An 18,632-nucleotide genomic window follows, 5' to 3' on the forward strand; every position below is an offset into this window, starting at 1 on the left:
GAAATGGTATCAGAGCACACGTTGACCATAGGACGTAACCTCTAGGAATTGAAAAGCCTTAGGGAGGAAACTATTTTCTTATGTATATAAATCCTCTATTTCCTCTTCTGATCATTTCTGACTTCTCTCCGATTTTCCAATGTTTTAGATGGCCACCTTCATCCCCGTTAAGTTCACGGAGTTTTGCCAGCCCGACGCCACTATGCCTTTCGGAAAGGAGCTGATACAGATCACCAAGGACTTGAGGATTGCTCTGCCGACTATCACAGGGAAACCTACTTCGTCTTGCCCGGAGGATTCACGCTACATGATTGAGGTGCACATTCCCGGAAGGACATTCGAGCCGTGCACTGAGCCTGTGGACTTCAAGTTCATCACACCCAACTGGATTCTCGGAAGGGACATGGCGGTCCATTGTGCAGTCGGACGTATCAAGGAAGTGTACAGAGGTTGCCCTTTTTCCCCGGACCTATTCACGGTATCCTGGAGAGGAGAAGATGGAGAAATCATCTCAAGCAAGACCAAGGACGCTCTCCTGTGCTATGCCCAGATCTTGGAGAAACACAGCGGAACTCTGGAGCATCGTGTGATCAAGGACGCCAGGAAGAAGCAGCCCGGACCTTGGAGAAGCCCACTATGAGCACGAATTGGAGGTGAAGGACTTTCTGGAGAGGATCGAGAAGCTGAAGACTCGAGTCGCATACCTGGAGGAGGAACTGGTCATGGGCGAGAACCTTCATCCCGAAGGAGACGTAGCCCCCTTGATCAGCAATGACGAGGACAATGAAGAAAGCTCCACCGAAGGACCCACCACCATGCTTAGACTAGACCACCAAATTTAGTTTATCATTAAACTCTTAGGCCGATGTTTAGGTTATCGAATTTTGTATCCCCATGTGTGAACCTTTTGTGATGGTATTGAATAAAATGTGTGGTGTGATACTTGTTTGTTGCATTTCATATGGGTAGTGTAATTACTCTTTAGACCATTGTTCTATGCTAATCTCACCCCTCTACAAACATCAGATGCCTCCGAGACGTGCCCCTGCTTCCAACTTTCCGCCGGAACTCACCCAATTGATTCAGCAACAGAATACCCTGATGCAGCTGATCATCCAGAACCAGAACAATAACAACAACCATCATCCACCCCAGGCTGACAATCTCACCCGTTTCCTGAGGTTGAACCCTCCGACTTTCTCCAGCAGCATTGAGCCCATTGTGGCACATGATTGGCTCCGCAAGATGGAGCGGGAACTTATCAGTGCTGGTTGTACTGAAGCTGAGAAGGTGCGCTTTGCCGCGCATCAACTTGAAGGCCCTGCAGCTGCATGGTGGGAGAACTACACCACCACATACCCCATTGCTGGAGTCACTTGGGAGCAGTTCAAGCAAGCCTTCTGTACCGCACATGTCTCAGCTGGTGCAATGAGTCTGAAGAAGCGTGAGTTTCGCAACTTACGCGAGGGAAATCGCTCTGTGGCTCAGTATGTCGATGAATTCAACATGCTCGCCCGTTATGCACCTGGAGATGTGGCCGATGATGCGGCCAAGCAGGAAAAGTTCTTGGAGGGACTTAATGATGAGCAGAGCATTCAGCTGACTGTAGCCAACTTCAACAACTACCAGGAGCTGGTAGATAAGGCCCTCATCTTGGAGGGGAAACACCAGCAGATGGAGAACCGCAAGAGGAAGTATGGCAATGGAAACTTCAACTCCGGCACTCAGCAGAAGCCTCGCTACACCCCCTATTCAGGGAATATTGGGACTGGATCCGGTAAGTTTGGAGGACACGTCGAGCATAACCACCCAGTGCACAACCATGGAGGAAATGGGAACCACCGCAACAACAACAACTTCAAGAATGGCGGTACTAGCACTCAGCATCATTCAGCTCCAGCTCAGAAGGATCTGAATCACATCACCTGCTTCAAGTGTCAGAAGACGGGACACTATGCCACTTAATGTCCCCAGGACAAGCAGGGAAATGGAAACGGCAACGGGAACTCTGCACCAAAGAAGCCCAATCCTTTTCCTCGAGCTCAGGTGAATCACATTGATATTGAAGAGGTCTATGATCACCTCGATACTGTGGTTGGTAAGTTTTTGCTAAATTCACGTCCAGTATTGGTACTTTTTGATTCCGGTGCAACGCATTCATTCATATCAAGGGTAGTTGTGGAAAAGTATAGTTTGCCAACTAGAACCCTCAACCAGCCTATTAAGGTCAGTTCCCCAGGAGGCATGATGACAGTCGGGATAGGATGACATGCCTTGAGTCTCAACATCGGGAACCATAATTTTCCCACCGACCTCATCGTATTAGAGTCCCAGGGATTGGATGTAATCCTAGGCATGGATTGGTTGGCCAAGTATGAAGGGAATATTGATTGTGCCCTTAAGTCTACTTTGCTCACCACCCCCGAGCAAAAGCGGATTAAGTACGTATCTCAGCGCCCGACACGGAGTAAACGAGTAAACTGTCTCACGGGAGTAGTCCAGGAGGAAGTACCGATCGTACAAGAATACCCAGATGTATTTCCGGAGGAATTGCGAGGCATGCCACCCGATAGAGAGATTGAGTTCCTGATTGAGCTATTACCCGGAACAACCCCGATATCCAAGAGACCCTATCGGATGCCTGCAAATGACTTGGTAGAAATCAAGAAGCAAATTAAGGAGTTGTTGGACAAAGGGTATATTCGCCCGAGTTCTTCACCTTGGGGAGCCCCAGTGCTCTTGGTTGAAAAGAAGGATAAGTCCTTGAGAATGGTAGTCGACTATCGTTCATTGAACGAGGTGACCATCAAGAACAAGTATCCCTTGCCGATGATCAATGATCTGTTTGACCAGTTAGTTGGAGCCCGAGTATTCTCCAAGATCGATCTTCGATCCGGGTATCATCAGTTGAAGATTCGTGAACAGGATATACCCAAGACAACCTTCACCACTCGGTACGGCTTGTATGAGTACACGGTCATGTCATTTGGACTGACTAATGCTCCGGTATATTTTATGAATCTGATGAACAATGTATTTATGGAATACTTGGACAAGTTTGTCGTGGTGTTCATCGATGACATACTGATATTCTCCAAGAACAAGGAGGAACACAAGGAACATCTGCGTCTAGTTCTGGAGAAACTTCGAGAGCATAAGCTGTATGCAAAGTTTAGCAAATGTGAGTTTTGGTTGAAGGAAGTCGGATTCCTCGGACACGTCATTTCAGGAGAAAGAATAGAAGTGGACCCTGCCAAGGTCGCAGCAGTCACCGAATGGGTAGCACCCACTTCAGTTAAGGAGATCCGCAGTTTCCTCGGACTTGCGGGATATTACCGGAGGTTCATTGAGAATTTCTCAAAGATCGCGAAGCCCATGACAGAGTTGTGGAAGAAGGAGTCCAAGTATGTTTGGACTTAGGAATGTGAATCTAGTTTTCAAGAGTTGAACAAACGTCTGCTTACAGCCCCAGTGCTGATATTGCCGAACATTCGGAAGGATTTCCAGGTTTACTGTGACGCTTCTCGTCAAGGACTCGGAGGAGTGCTCATGCAAGAAGGTAAAGTTGTAGCCTATGCATCCAGACAGCTCAGACCCCATGAGTTGAATTATGCCACGCATGACTTGGAGCTAGCAGCTGTAGTGCACGCTCTCAAGACCTGGAGACATTTCCTGATCGGAAATAGTTGTGATGTTTACACTGATCACAAGAGCCTGAAGTATATCTTCACGCAGAAGGAGTTGAAAATTAGACAGAGGCGATGGCTAGAATTGATCAAGTACTATGACATGAGATTGCATTATCACCCAGGCAAGGCAAATGTTGTAGCCGATGCGTTAAGCCGCAAGAGTTATATGAACACACTCATAGCAGGAGGGTTACCCCAGGAGTTAGCCGATGACCTCCGAGGGCTCAAATTGGAAATAGTTCCAAGAGGATTTGTTGCCACACTAGAAATTCAGTCCACTTTGACAGAAAAGATCCGCGAGGCACAGAAATCAGACAAGGAGATAGCTGAGATTAAGCAGAAAATGAAAGATGGGAAGGCTAAAGGTTTTCGTGAGGATGAAAACGGAACTTTATGGTTTAAGGATCGCATTTATGTGCCCAATGATCCCGAACTCAGGAAGTTGATACTTCAGGAGGCCCATGATTCCCCGTACTCGATACACCCCGGCAACAGCAAGATGTATCTAGATCTGAAAGAAAGTTTTTGGTGGACAGGAATGAAGCAAGACATTGCCGAGTTTGAAGCAATATGCGATGTTTGTCAGCGAGTAAAAGCCAAGCATCAGAAGCCAGCAGGTTTGCTTCAACCTCTGCCGATACCCGAGTGGAAATGGGAAAAGCTTGGTATGGATTTCATCACAGGATTACCCAGGACCCGTTCTGGCTATGATTCTATTTGGGTTGTGGTCGATCGTTTGACCAAGGTAGCTCACTTCATTCCCGTGAAGACTACTTACACGAGTGCCAAACTGGCCAAGATATATGTGACCCGGATCGTATGTCTGCATAGAGTACCAAAGAGTATTGTGTCAGATAGAGGGACTCAGTTCACATCAAAATTTTGGCACCAACTGCATGAAACCATGGGAATGAGATTGGAGTTCAGTACAGCTTTCCACCCACAGACAGATGGACAGACCGAGAGAGTCAATCAGATTCTGGAGGACATGTTGAGAGCTTGCGCACTATACTATGGGTCTAGTTGGGATGACAATTTGCCTTATGCCGAGTTCTTGTACAACAACAGCTACCAGACCAGTCCGAAGATGGCCCCTTTCGAAGCTCTATACAGAAGGAGGTGCAGAACACCATTGATGTGGGATGGAGTTGGAGACCGACAACTTTTTGGTCCCGACCTTATCCGAGATTCTGAAGAGAAGGTCAAGCTGATTCGTGACCGACTCAAGATAGCTTAGTCCAGGCAGAAAAGTTATGCTGACAGCAAACGCAAGGAAGTAACATACGAAGTGGGAGACCGAGCCTATCTTCGGGTGTCTCCACTTCGAGGAATCAAGAGATTTGGTGTGAAAGGAAAGTTAGCACCCCGATTCATTGGCCCCTACAAAATTCTTGAACGTAGAGGCGAAGTTGCATATAAACTGGAACTGTCGGAAGGATTGTCCGGAGTTCATGATGTCTTCCATGTTTCCCAGTTGAAGAAATGCCATGCTGAGATGCTTGATGTTCCGTTGAGAGATACAGTGCCCCTAGAGGCCATACAGCTTGACAGTGATCTGACGTATGAGGAGAAACCCGTCAGGATTCTCGAGACTGCCGACAGAGTTACCCGCAACAAGATCATCAAGTTCTGCAAGGTGTTGTGGAGCAACCACACCGAGGAAGAAGCCACCTGGGAATGAGAAGAGGATCTTCGTCGAGACCACCCGCACCTATTTTCTAGCCAACCCGAATCTCGAGGGTGAGATTCATCTTAAGTTGGGTAGGTTTGTAACATCCCAAATTAACTAATTTGGAATGTTTTACATTGTAGTTAAGCATCTATGCATATTGATTGAAATAAAGTTTGCATTTGAATTATTTCGATTTTTTCTTTTGCATTTCTATTTTTTTTCTTGACACGAGAAATGTCGGGAAATAATTTCTTGCACGCAAGAAAGAGCGGAGGAAAATGACCCTTCGAAATGTGAGGCATTTCTGAAATATTTTGAGCCAAGAAAACCAAAGTTTTATTGTGAAAACAATTGCAAAAATAAAATATAGAATAAGGGGTTTTTTTTGAAAAAAAGAATTTTTTAAAGTTTTTATTTTTACCTTGGAAAAATGTTAATCGTGTAGAGATTTTTTTTCTGAAAATTTTGGTATATAATACTCTATATTAATTATTTTATTTTGCTTCCTTTTTATTCCTTTTAGTTTATGTTTTATTCAAAAAAAGCTAAAACGGGATTATTTTTTTAATAGGAATGCGCGTGAGCGCTTTATAGCGCTATCGGGCCGAATCCCAGCCGAGCCGGATCCGAATCTGGATCGGATCGGCCACCGATCCCCTCAGCCTCGCCCCTCCTCTCTCTGCCGCGTGGGCCCCCTGGCCGATCCTCACCCCGAACCAGTCACCCCCTTCCTTTCCTCTCTCCCCCTTTCTTTCTCTCACCCTGCCCGAGCCACCATGGCCGAACTTCCCATCCCGAGCCCCGATTCCCTTCCCTCTGCGCCACCTCCCTCCCCCTATAAATACCCGTCGCCCGGCCCTCCCCTCGCCTCGTTCCACCGCCCCGCCGCCCTGCCCGAGCCACACGCCGCCCCTCGCAGCTCGCCGGAGTGGAGCCGGAGCCAAAGCTCCCCGGTCTCCGTGCTGCTCGCCCCGACCTCCCCAAGCCACGCCGACGCCGCCACTCTTCACCGGAGGACCGCCCCCACCCCCTGGGCCCCTCCGCAGCCGTCCCCGACCACGGGAACCTCGCCGCCGACCACCACCAAGCCGCCACAGCCTCGATTCTCGTCCGAGACCCCTGCCCACGGTGAGCCTCTCCCCCTTTGCCTTTCATCCGTTGGATCCTAGGCCACTGGTGTAGATTAGAAGAAGGGATACCCCTTCGGTTCTTTTAAAAGAACCGGCGGTTCTTTTTATTTAATTAATGAGCCAACGCGGTTTGTCTAGTTTGCGGCCGTTCGCCAGTTAGCACCGCAGCGCACACCTCCCTGACCAATCAGGAGCTGCCACCTACCCCCCCCCCCCCCCCTTGACTAGTTAGTTCTTTGTTTTTTTTTCTGTTTAATTCAAAAACAGAGAAAGTTGTAATCTTTTTCCAGTAGATCACAAATTTTCTGTAGTTTTTAAAAACCTATAATTTGTCTATGTTTGATATTTTAAAATTTGAATTAGATCAGATTTAGTTTAAACATTGTTTTGATTATTCCAGGAGTTTAAAAAATGATTTTTATTTGATTCTTTTTGCTACTGCTTCCTAGTGATTATATCTTACTGTGGTATAAGTTTCAATTTATTTTAAATATTCTTACTTGAGGTTTTAACAGAAACAATTTCTGCCTTAGTGTGGTGTAGTGAATTCTTTCGCTTAGGCCATAGCTACTTTATACTTGTGATGTTATTTTAGTTGTTGATGATTGTAGTGCTTATGGTGTGTATTTGTTTGTATCGGTAAATCACCCGGAGTTCGAAGCTTGTTACTTAGAAGCGCTCGATCAAGACAACTATCATCAAGGCAAGTCATTTTGATCATACTATCTCCTATGTTTTTCTATGCATGGTAGTTTCACCTTTCTTTGCCCATTTGCATGCTGAGTAGGTACTTGGAAATTATAGTTATAGGTTGTAGTATCATGTGGTAGGCACACAACAACCCCGATACTTGGCCCGGGATGACAATTTCATATTGCTATGCTTGAGTAGACGGGATTTTGGTTGGGTGCATAACACGAGTGATGCGAGGATGATTATATAACCAAGACCGGTTAAGACAAGATTTTCAAGACCCCGTGAAGAAATGCAACTCTGGGTGAAGGACGGTTCGACGGGCTCCCTGGAGAAACCAGTGGACGACCCCGGGATGCTTGGAGACGGCCATGACATCTTGCGGAAAGCTTCACCCAGGCTCGAAGAGACGGACGGAGGCTTCAAGACCCAAGGCTTACCTGCACAGCCACAAGTCATTATGTGCTCTTTCTTCGTTGGACAACGCGGCGACTCTGGACAGGCGGTGCTAGCAGATGTAGAAGAACGGTAGGAATGGATGGGCACCGACAGGGATTCAGAGGGACCCGTTGAAAGACCATGTTTTGATCATCCGGTCTTCAAACACCCTGAAGTGCGAGGACATACTCGGGGCCGATCAAATCTTGTGGGGAACGTGTGCAAAACTCTGTAGAGTGCCCAATCTAATCGATTAGCCGTGTCCACGGTGATGGACAACTTGAGCCGAAGGCATTGAAATTTCCCTGAACTCTCGACACAACTTAATAATGAGGTGGGAATTAACAACAACTCGGGTACGAGAATTGGTTGGCGGAACCATCTCGTTAACAACAAACAATGTAGTCATATTTTGCTTTTAGCCCTTCTTGTTGTAGGAGAAAATTGGCTTTATGCAAAACTTATAGCCCCACCTGCCAAATATGCATGTAGAGATAGTTGGTTATTATTTTACCCCTCTCTTTGATGACTTGCCGGCATATTCCATATGCTGACCTACACGGCTGCAACATACCATGTTGCAGAGTACTTTTCCGACCAGGAGTGAGGCTACGATATACGCTCAACGACATGCCCTAGAGTCGGATGGACTCGTCTACCTGATGCTTCCGCTAGTCTTCGTTAGATATCTCATGAGATGGCCTTCAGCCACTTTATTGTAATTCATTATTGTAAGAAAGTACTCGTTATGAGATTTCAATTAATAAAGCTGTGTGATTGAACTCTTGATATATACATTGATGTACTGAGTGTGTACCAGCATGATCTTTGGATGGTACGGAAACACCAGAGGTTTGACTCGTAATGAGTCGGGTCGTTACAGGAGAATGCTTCCCGACCCCCTACCCCTGACCCCTGACGCCACTAACCCCCAACCCCCGACCCCCGACCCCCTACCCCTGACCCCCGACGCCACTAACCCCCAACCCCCGACACCACTAACCCCCAACCCCCGACCCGCTGACCCCCGACGCCACTAACCCCCAACCCCCGACCCTCGACCCCTGACACCTCTTCGGCCTCTTGTTAACCGAAAAGACCCCTGACCCCCAACACCAGTGACCCTCAACCCCCGACCACACTGACCCCCAACCACCGACGCCACTAACCCCCAACCCCTGACGCCACCGACACCCGACACCGCCGACCCTCGACGGCACTGACTCCTGACGCCACTAAGCCCCGGCAGGGTCATAGTTTAGTAAATTACGAGTTACGTCACATATTTTCTGATTATGTTAATTATAAAAACATCATATTTGTGTTGATCGTGTGAATTTCAATGTGCAGTTGTTCGACGACCTCCACGTGCGTTGGACGGGCTTCGCCCCTGCGTTTGTTGGTGAGAAAAAATGACTTCTCCTCCTACCCCCTTAATTTGCTCTGTTCTGGTCTTCGTGCCGATGAAACTTGCTAGCTACAGGTTTCTTCAATCATGAGTATGCGTGACCAGTATGCGTCTCCCGTTCGAAAGGGAGTCATCTATAAATATGCATGTCTTTGCATATTTATAACCACCATCCTTTTGAATTGTCCAACGTTATCCATGGACAGCCCGAGTATATGTAGATTGGGTTCGTTTTCCCGTATGTTGTGCTCCGGATCCGATGTGGAATTTTGTCAATGCATTCTTGTTGTTCTCCGGTACACATCCTCGCTGCTTATTGCCGAGACGTGTATCAGGAGAACAGCAGGGAGGTGCTGCCGAAATTCTGCATCGCATCTCGAGCAAAGCATGCGAAAACGAACCCAATCTACACATACTCGGATGGGATTAGGACCTATCTTTACCTATTAGATAAAACTGACAAACTTGACTAGAGGATTAATATAGATGATGAATTATATATTTATTTCTTGTGCGCCCATAGGTAGCTAGGCAACATGAGTGATCGTGCTTGGATGTACACTGGTCATCCCAGTCAGAAAGACATGACCAATGAATGATTACCAAAAACCAGGGGGTTTGCGAGAGCCACATTTGCAAATGGCTAGCAAAAAACATGGTGCCCCTGTCCCAACTGCGACAACTGGAAAAGGAAGACAGAGTTTGAAATGAGTAAACACCTGCAGAAGTGGGGTTTTACACCTAATTATATGGTGTGGACTTTTCATGGTGAGTCTGACCAACGTACCAGAGCTGAGGTGATTCGTCGTCGCACCGACGAGCATGGTACCGTGATTGAAGACATGGTGCAAGAATTTGATGATACTTGGGATTCGGACGATGAGATGAAGGAATCTGCAAAGGCCTTCTATGAAATGTTGGAGTCTTCAAAATGTCCTCTCCACGAGCAGACTGAGCTTTGTCACATGGATGCCATCGCGCAAGTAATGGCTCTGAAGGCTCAATTCAACCTAGGAAGAGAATGCTACGACGCGATGATGATGATATTTGGACGCTTTCTACCCCAAGGCCATGTACTGCCTGCAAACATGTATCAGTCAGAGAAAATCTTCCGTGTACTTAGGATGCCCTATGAGAAGATACATGCCTGTGAGAATGGATGTGCCTTATTTAGGCTTGAGTATACGGCCTTGAACTATTGCCACATTTGCAATTCTTCCAGGTATATTGTGGTAGACAACGGTATGGGTGAGAAGAATCAGACCAAAATCCCCAGTAGTGTTTTTCGGTATCTGCCAATCGTACCAAGACTTCAACGTATTTTCATGGTCGAAGAGACGGCCAGACAGATGACATGACACAAATTGGGCGAAAGAACCGAACTAGATGCGGATGGCAACAAGATGCGTGTACACACTTCAGATGGTTTTGTGTAGAGGCACTCCGATGCATTACATAAGGATAAATCGGAAGATCCAAGGCATCCTAGAGTTGCCATCACCACGGATGGGTTCAATGTGTATAGTAGGACGGCACCACAGTACCGTTGTTGGCCTGTATTTGTCATTCCACTCAATTTCTCACCCGGAGAGATTATGAAAAGAAAGAACATTTTCCTGACGTTGATAATTCCACGGCCCAACTATCCGGGGAAGAATATGAATGTGTACATGGAGCCGCTTAAGGATGAGTTGCAAGAAGCCTGGGATAATGGGATCAAGACCTTCGATGCCGCTACCAAAACAAATTTCAAAATGCATGTGTGGTACATGTACTCGACGCATGATTCTCCGGCGTTCGCGCTATTCGATGGCTGGTGTATGCATGGAAGGTTCCCGCGCACCACATGCAAGGCAGCTCTTCAATTCCGTTGGTTGCACGCTGGTCGCAAGTTTTCTTGCTTCAACATACATAGACAATTCCTGGATCCTGACCATAAGTTCAGAAAATACAAGGAGAATTTCATCAAAGGTAGAATTGTCAAAAACACTGCACCAGGTGCGTTGACAGGCCAACAGACCCTTGATCAGTTAAACGCTCTTGAGCCTGATCCTTTGCGTCCAGGATACTTCAAAGGGTATAATACGGAACACGCCTAGACTCACAAGTCATGCTTATGGGATCTGCCTTACTTCAAAGACCTCTGATACGTCCATTTTGCATCATGTTTTCACGTTGATATTTATCGCTTCCTTAGTTGTTATTTCACTTCACGGTACGATTCTTATGCCTTTTCTCTCTTATTTTGCAAGGTTCACATGAAGAGGGAGAATACCGGCAAATGGAATTCTGGCCTGAAAGTGGAGCAAAGTTGAGATACCTATTCTGCGCAACTCCAAACGCCGTGAAAATCAACGGATATTTTTTTCCCAATATATAAAAAATACTAGGCCGAAGAAGTACACGAGGAGGGCCAGGGGTGGCCACAAGCCTGTACGGCGCGTCCACCCCCCAGGCCGCGCTATGGGGGCTTGTGGGCACCCTATTGGCCCACTTGCCCCTCTCTTTTGCTATATGGAGGGTTTCGTCCAGAAAAAACTAGACGGGAGCTTTTTCGTGGTTTCGACGCCGCCACGAGGCGGAACATGAGCAGAACCAATCTAGAGCTCCGGCAGGATGATCCTGCCGGGGAAACTTCCCTCCCGGAGGGGGAAATTGTGGCCATCGTCATCACCAACACTCCTCTCATCGGAGGGGACTCGTCACCATCAACATCTTCATCAGCACCATCTCATCTCCAAACCCTAGTTCATCTCTTGTAACCAATCTTCGTCTCGCGACTCCGATTGGTACTTGTAAGGTTGCTAGTAGTGTTGATTACTCTTTGTAGTTGATGCTAGTTGGATTACTTGGTGGAAGAGTTTATGTTCAGATTCTTGATGCTACTCATTACACCTCTGATCATGATTATGATTATGCTTTGTGAGTTGTTACTTTTGTTCCTGAGGACATGGGATAAGTCATGCTAATAATAGTCATGTGAATTTGGTATTCGTTCGGTATTTTGATATGTTGTATGTTGTTTTTCCTCTAGTGGTGTTATGTGAACGTCGACTACATAACACTTCACCATTATTTGGGCTTAGAGGAAGACATTGGGAAGTAGTAAGTAGATGATGGGTTGCTAGAGTGACAGAAGCTTAAAGCCTAGTTTATGCGTTACTTCGTAAGGGGCTGATTTGGATCCACTAGTTTAATGCTATGGTTAGACTTTGTCTTAATTCTTCTTTCGTAGTTGCGGATGCTTGCGAGAGGTGTTAATAATAAGTGGGATGCTTGTCCAAGTAAGGGCAGTAGCCAAGCGCCGGTCCACCCACATATCAAACTATCAAAGTAACGAACGCGAATCATATGAACATGATGAAACTAGCATGACAGAAATTCCCGTGTGTCCTCGGGAGCGTTTTTCCTCCTATAAGACTTTGTCCAGGCTTGTCCCTTGCTACAAAAGGGATTGGGCCACTTTGCTGCACCGTTGCTACTTTTGTTACTTGTTGCTTGCTACGAATCATCTCACCACACAATCACTTGTTACCGACAATTTCAGTGCTTGCAGATTTTTCCTTGCTGAAAACCACTTGTCAGATCCTTCTGCTCCTCGTTGGGTTTGACACTCTTACTTATCGAAAGGACTACGATTGATCCCATATACTTGTGGCTCATCAACCTCCTTTGCCCACACAACATCAATGTGATGCACACTGAAAAGAATATTGCGGAGGCCATTTTTGGTACATTGTTCGGCATAGAGGGGAAGTCGAAAGATTATCCTAAGGCTAGAATCGACCTGGAGTCTCTATGTGATAGACCGTTACAAAACTTGCGACAACGGAAAGGAAAGCAAAGCATAGCGAAGCCAAAGGCATGGTTCAATCTTGGAAGTCCAGCTATGAGGGAAATGCTATTGTCGGTGAAAATGCGGTTGATGTTCCCTGATGGGTATGCTGAGAATCTAAAGAGGGGAGCAAGTCTTGAGAAATTGAAAGTATTTGGTCTCAAGAGTCATGATTGGCACATATGGATTGAGCGGGTAATGCCGGTGATGTTGTGTGGCTTTATCCCTGAGGATGAATGGCTAGTACTGGCAGAGTTGAGCTCTTTCTTCCATTCTCTTTGTGCGAAAGAACTATCGCCTGGCATGCTAGATGAAATGGAAGAGTTGGCGGCGGAGTTGATCTACAAATTAGAGAAGATCTTTCCACCGGGCTTCTTTAATCCACTGCAGCATTTTATTTTGCATCTCCCGACCGAGGCAAGATTGGGGGGGCCCATTCAACATCGATGGTGCTACTCGATCGCCATTGGAGACGGCCTTATACATTGTCCTAGCACTCTCCGGTAGATAAAGGCATGCCAAACGAGCTCCTGTCCTGAGATAACACATAATCCACGGTCAGTCGAGGTCGCAATCGAGGTTAGTTTAATGGACTCAACTATCTTTTCGCAATATGTTGTGCGTTGGAACCAATATGATTACAATGCTAATAATGAATTGTGTTGCAGGCTGCTATTCTCAAAGAGAGAGAGAGGCAATGCAGGCGGTTTTGGCGGAGAAGGATAAAGAGATGAAGGAGCCGGAGGAGAGGATGACTGCATTGCTGGAGGCGGAGAGGGCACGGAATGATACGTCTAACAGGGCGATATACGAGCTCTTCAGGGTAAGTTTCTTCTTCATATTATTTTAAATCTTGCATTTTAATGTCCGTTTCATTAATAACTAAAAAGTTTGACTTGTCGAAGCCAAATGTATAGTCTATGCGCGAGAAGACAGGCCAAGTCCCTCCGGCGATGCCAGTCATTAACATGGCGGGGACGGTGAGTTTCATTTCAATGCAGTGAACTAAACAGTGTCATCATGCTAACGACACATTGCAAATGATGTTTGGTGCAGAATATCTCCCGAAACACATCGCACAACCCTTCTATAGTGGAGCCTTCTCCAGGGCAGCCTTCTCCAGGTGAAACAAGCCAGAGCCATTGTGCTTCACCGCTGTGATGACGATAATGGTATGTTATCCTTCTTCTTATTCTCTCCTCCTTCTTTTCCTTCTTCTTCTCCTTCTTCTTTTATTCTTCTTCTCCTCTTCCTTCTCCTTCTCCTCCTCCTCCCCCTTCTTCTTCTTTTTCTTCTCCTTCTTCTTCTCTTCTTGCTTCTTCTCTTTCTTCTTCTACGTAGCTTATTTTCCCCCCAACATAGACATACTTAGCTAATTGTCCTCCAAAATGACATAATTAGCTTAGTTAGGTAAAAACATCATAAGAACCTTGGTTAGCTCATTAAAATGACTAATTTAGCTCCAAAATGACATAATAAGCTCATAATGGCCTATTTAACAAAAAAAATGACCTATACTTACATAATTATCCTCCAAAATGACATAATTAGCTCCAAAAAGGTATAATTAGCTAATTTAGCTCGAAGAAGAGGACAAGAGGGGAAGAAAGAGGAAAAAGGAAAAGAAGGAAGAAGAAGAAGAAGAAGAGAAGAAGAAGAGAAGAAGAAGGAGAAGGATAAGAAGGAGAAGGAGCTAGCCCTCCTTCTTCTTCTCTCCTCCTTCTTTTCCTTCTTCTTTTCTTCTTATTCTCCTCTTCCTTCTCCTTCTCCTCCTCCTCCTCCTCCTTCTTTTTCTTCTCCTTCTTATTCTCTTCTTTCTTCTTCTCTTTCTTCTTCTACGTAGCTTATTTTCCCCAACATAGACATACTTAGGTAATTGTCCTCCAAAATGACATAATTAGCTTAGTTCGGTAAAAACATCATAAGAACTTTGGTTAGCTCATTAAAATGACTAATTTACCTCCAAAATGGCATAATAAGCTCATAATGGCCTATTTAATAAAAATGACCTATACTTACCTAATTATCCTCCAAAATGACATAATTAGCTCCAAGAAGGCATAATTAGCTAATTTAGCTCGAATAAGAGGACAAGAGGAGAAGAAAGAGGAAAAATGAAAAGAAGGAAGAAGAAGAAGAAGAGAAGAAGAAGGAGAAGGAGAAGAAGGAGAAGGAGCTAGCCCGCCTTCTTCTTCTCTCCTCCTTCTTTTCCTTCTTCTTTTCTTCTTCTTTTCCTCTTCCTTCTCCTTCTCCTTCTCCTCCTCCTCCTCCTTCTTCTTCTTTTTCTTCTCCTTCTTCTTCTCTTCTTGCTTCTTCTCTTTCTTCTTCTACATTGCTTATTTTCCCCAACATAGACATACTTAGCTAAGTGTCCTCCAGAATGACATAATTAGCTTAGTTAGGTAAAAACATCATAAGAACATTGGTTAGCTCATTAAAATGACTAATTGAGCTCCAAAATGACATAATAAGCTCATAATGGCCTATTTAATAAAAAATGACCTATACTTACCTAATTATCCTCCAAAATGACATAATTAGCTCCAAGAAGGCATAATTAGCTAATTTAGCTTGAATAAGAGGACAAGAGCAGAAGAAAGACGAAAAATGAAAAGAAGGAAGAAGAAGAAGAAGAGACGAAAAGGAGAAGGAAAAGAAGGAGAAGGAGCTAGCCCTCCTTCTTCTTCTCTCCTCCTTGTTTTCCTTCTTCTTTTCTTCTTCTTCTCCTCTTCCTTCTCCTTCTCCTTCTCCTCCTCCTCATCCTCCTTCTTCTTTTTCTTCTCCTTCTTCTTCTCTTGTTGCTTCTTCTCTTTCTTCTTCTACGTAGCTTATTTTCCCCAACATAGACATGCTTAGCTAATTGTCCTCCCAAATGACATAATTAGCTTAGTTAGGTAAAAACATCATAAGAACCTTGGTTGGCTCATTAAAATGACTAATTTAGCTCCAAAATGACATAATAAGCTCATAATGGCCTATTTAATAAAAAAAATGACTTATACTTACCTAATTATCCTCCACAATGACATAATTAGCTCCAAAAAGGCATAATTAGCTAATTTAGCTCGAAGTAGAGGACAAGAGGAGAAGAAAGAGGAAAAATGAAAAGAAGGAAGAAGAAGAAGAAGAGAAGAAGAGAAGAAGAAGAAGAAGAAGGAGCTAGCCCTCCTTCTTCTTCTCTCCTCCTTCTTTTCCTTCTTCTTCTCCTTCTTCTTTTCTTCTTCTTCTCCTATTCCTTCTCCTTCTCCTTCTCCTTCTCCTCCTCCTCCTCCTCCTCCTCCTTCTTCTTTTACGTCTCCTTCTTTTTCTCTTCTTGCTTCTTGTCTTTCTCTTCTTCTACGTAGTTAGACTCATCCAACCAAGACTAAATTGGCTAATTATCCTACAAAATGACATACTTAGCTTAGTTAGGTGAAAATATCATAAGGACCCTGGTTAGCTCATTAAAATGACTAATTTAGCTCCAAAATGAAATAATAAGCTCAAAATGGCATAAGAACCTTGGTTAGCTCATGAATATTATATACTTAGCTTAGCTTCCACCTAAATGACATAATTAGCCAATTTAACTCCAAAATGCCTTAATAATCATAGTTGGCTCCAAAATGACATATTTTACCCAAGTTAGATCTAGAATGGCCTATACTTAGCTTGGCTTCCACCTAAATGACATAATTAGCTTAGTTAGCTCCAAAATGGCCTATTTAATAAAAAAATGACCTATACTTAGCTAATTATCCTCCAAAATGACATAATTAGCTCCAAAGGCATAATTAGGTAATTTAGCCCGAAGAAGAGGACAAGAGGAGAAGAAAGAGGAAAAATGAAAAGAAGGAAGAAGAAGAAGAAGAGAAGAAGAAGAGAAGAAGAAGGAGAAGGAGAAGGAGGAAATAGAAGGAGAAGAAGGAGAAGGAGGAGAGAAGCTCCTTCTCCTTCTTCTCCTCCTTCTTCTCCTTTTCTTCTTCTTCTCCTCTTCCTTCTCCTTCTCCTCCTCCTCCTTCTTCTTCTTATTTTTCTTCTCCTTCTTTCTCTTCTTACTTCTTCTCTTCTTGCTTCTTCTCTTTCTTCTTCTACGTAGCTTATTTTCCCAAACAAAGACAAACTTAGCTAATTATCCTCCAAAATGACATAATTAGCTTAGTTTGGTAAAAACATCATAAGAACCTTGGTTAGCTCATTAAAATGACTAATTTAGCTCCAAAATGACATAATAAGGTCAAAATGGATTAATAATCATAGTTGGCTACAAAATGACATATTTTATCCAAATTAGCTCTAGAATGACCTATACTTAGCTAAGTTCTCTCCTAAATGACATAATAATGATATGTAGCTCCAAGATGACCTATTCCACCTAACTTAGCTATTAAATGGCCTATACTTAGCTAAGTTCTCTCCGAAATTATCTATACTTCTCTTCTTCATCTAGTATTCTTCTTCTAACTTTCTTATTTGTCATTTTGCAGATTACATTCACTTCACGGGAAGCTTCGATTATATTGATGGAATGCTTGAATATGGTTTCTTGTACCATGGCTTCACGGAAGCTTGTATTGAAACTATTGTAGTATATGGATATATATGAAACTTCGTATGCATGGATGAAACTGGTGTAATATATGGTTTGGTACTGATGCAACTTGCATAATATGTATGAACTATGGATGAAAGTTATTTTAATATGGTTATGAGTACGGAAACAAATTTATTTCTGTCAAATACATATATATATATCATGATTATTGTGAAAATTGCTGGATATAATAGAAAATAAAATAAACATGGGTTGTTTTGAGCCTTTGTCGTCCGCCCACCGACGACAAAGGCCACAGGGAAGACGGCAAAGGTGGGAGGGGCTGGGTGCAAAGGTGGAGCGAGAGAGGGGCTGGGTGCCCCCTTTGCCGTCGGCCACAAACATGGTTGACGGCAAAGAGAGGAGGGCAGACGGCAAAGAGAGGAGGGCTGACGGCAAAGGTGGGAGGGAGAGAGGGGCTGGGTGCCCCCCTTTGCCGTCGGCCTCAAACATGGTTGACGACAAAGAGGGTAGGGCAGACAGCAAAGAGGAGAAGCCTGCCGTTAGCACTTAACGGGAGCGTATGTGGATCTGTCGTCCCATTTTATTTGCCGTCTGCCCCCTCATGGCAAAGATTCTTTGTCGTCCGCCTTACAAAAGAAGACGACAAATAACCTCTTCACCGGACATTTTTTGCTGTCTAGTTTTCTGTCAGCTGACGGACGACAAATCCTTTGCCGTCGGGTGTTCCCCCCTTTGCCGTCAGCCATGGCAAACGGCAAATTCTCAGATTCCTGTAGTGTGAGGAAATTCAGAGAGAGTCTTCAGCAAATTCTTCAAAAAGAGACAATGAAAGTATTCAACATACAATATTGAGGAATTGAAAGAGTTGAAGAAAAAGAACCCGTATCACAATGAAGACAGTTGTTGATGACCCAATTCCAACTGGTGTGACAGTCGTACGTCTCGTTTGGAGCGGCTTGGTATTGAAACCAAAGGACACACAGTCCCGGGACACACAGTCCCTACCGTAATCTCCTTGAGCTAAGGAGACACAGTCTTCGTCCAACACTCGTGGTAAGTCTTCAGGCAGACTTCCAAACCCTCAGAAACTCGGTCACCCGACGATCCACAATTGAGTGCTGGATTGCTCTACACCATGACGCTTGATATGTCTCCAATGTATCTATAACTTTTGATGGTTCCATGCTATTATCTTGTCAACTTTGGATGTTTTATATGCATTAATATGCT

This window comes from Hordeum vulgare, chromosome 2H (assembly GCF_904849725.1).
Source record: "Hordeum vulgare subsp. vulgare chromosome 2H, MorexV3_pseudomolecules_assembly, whole genome shotgun sequence".
Lineage (NCBI taxonomy): Eukaryota > Viridiplantae > Streptophyta > Magnoliopsida > Poales > Poaceae > Hordeum > Hordeum vulgare.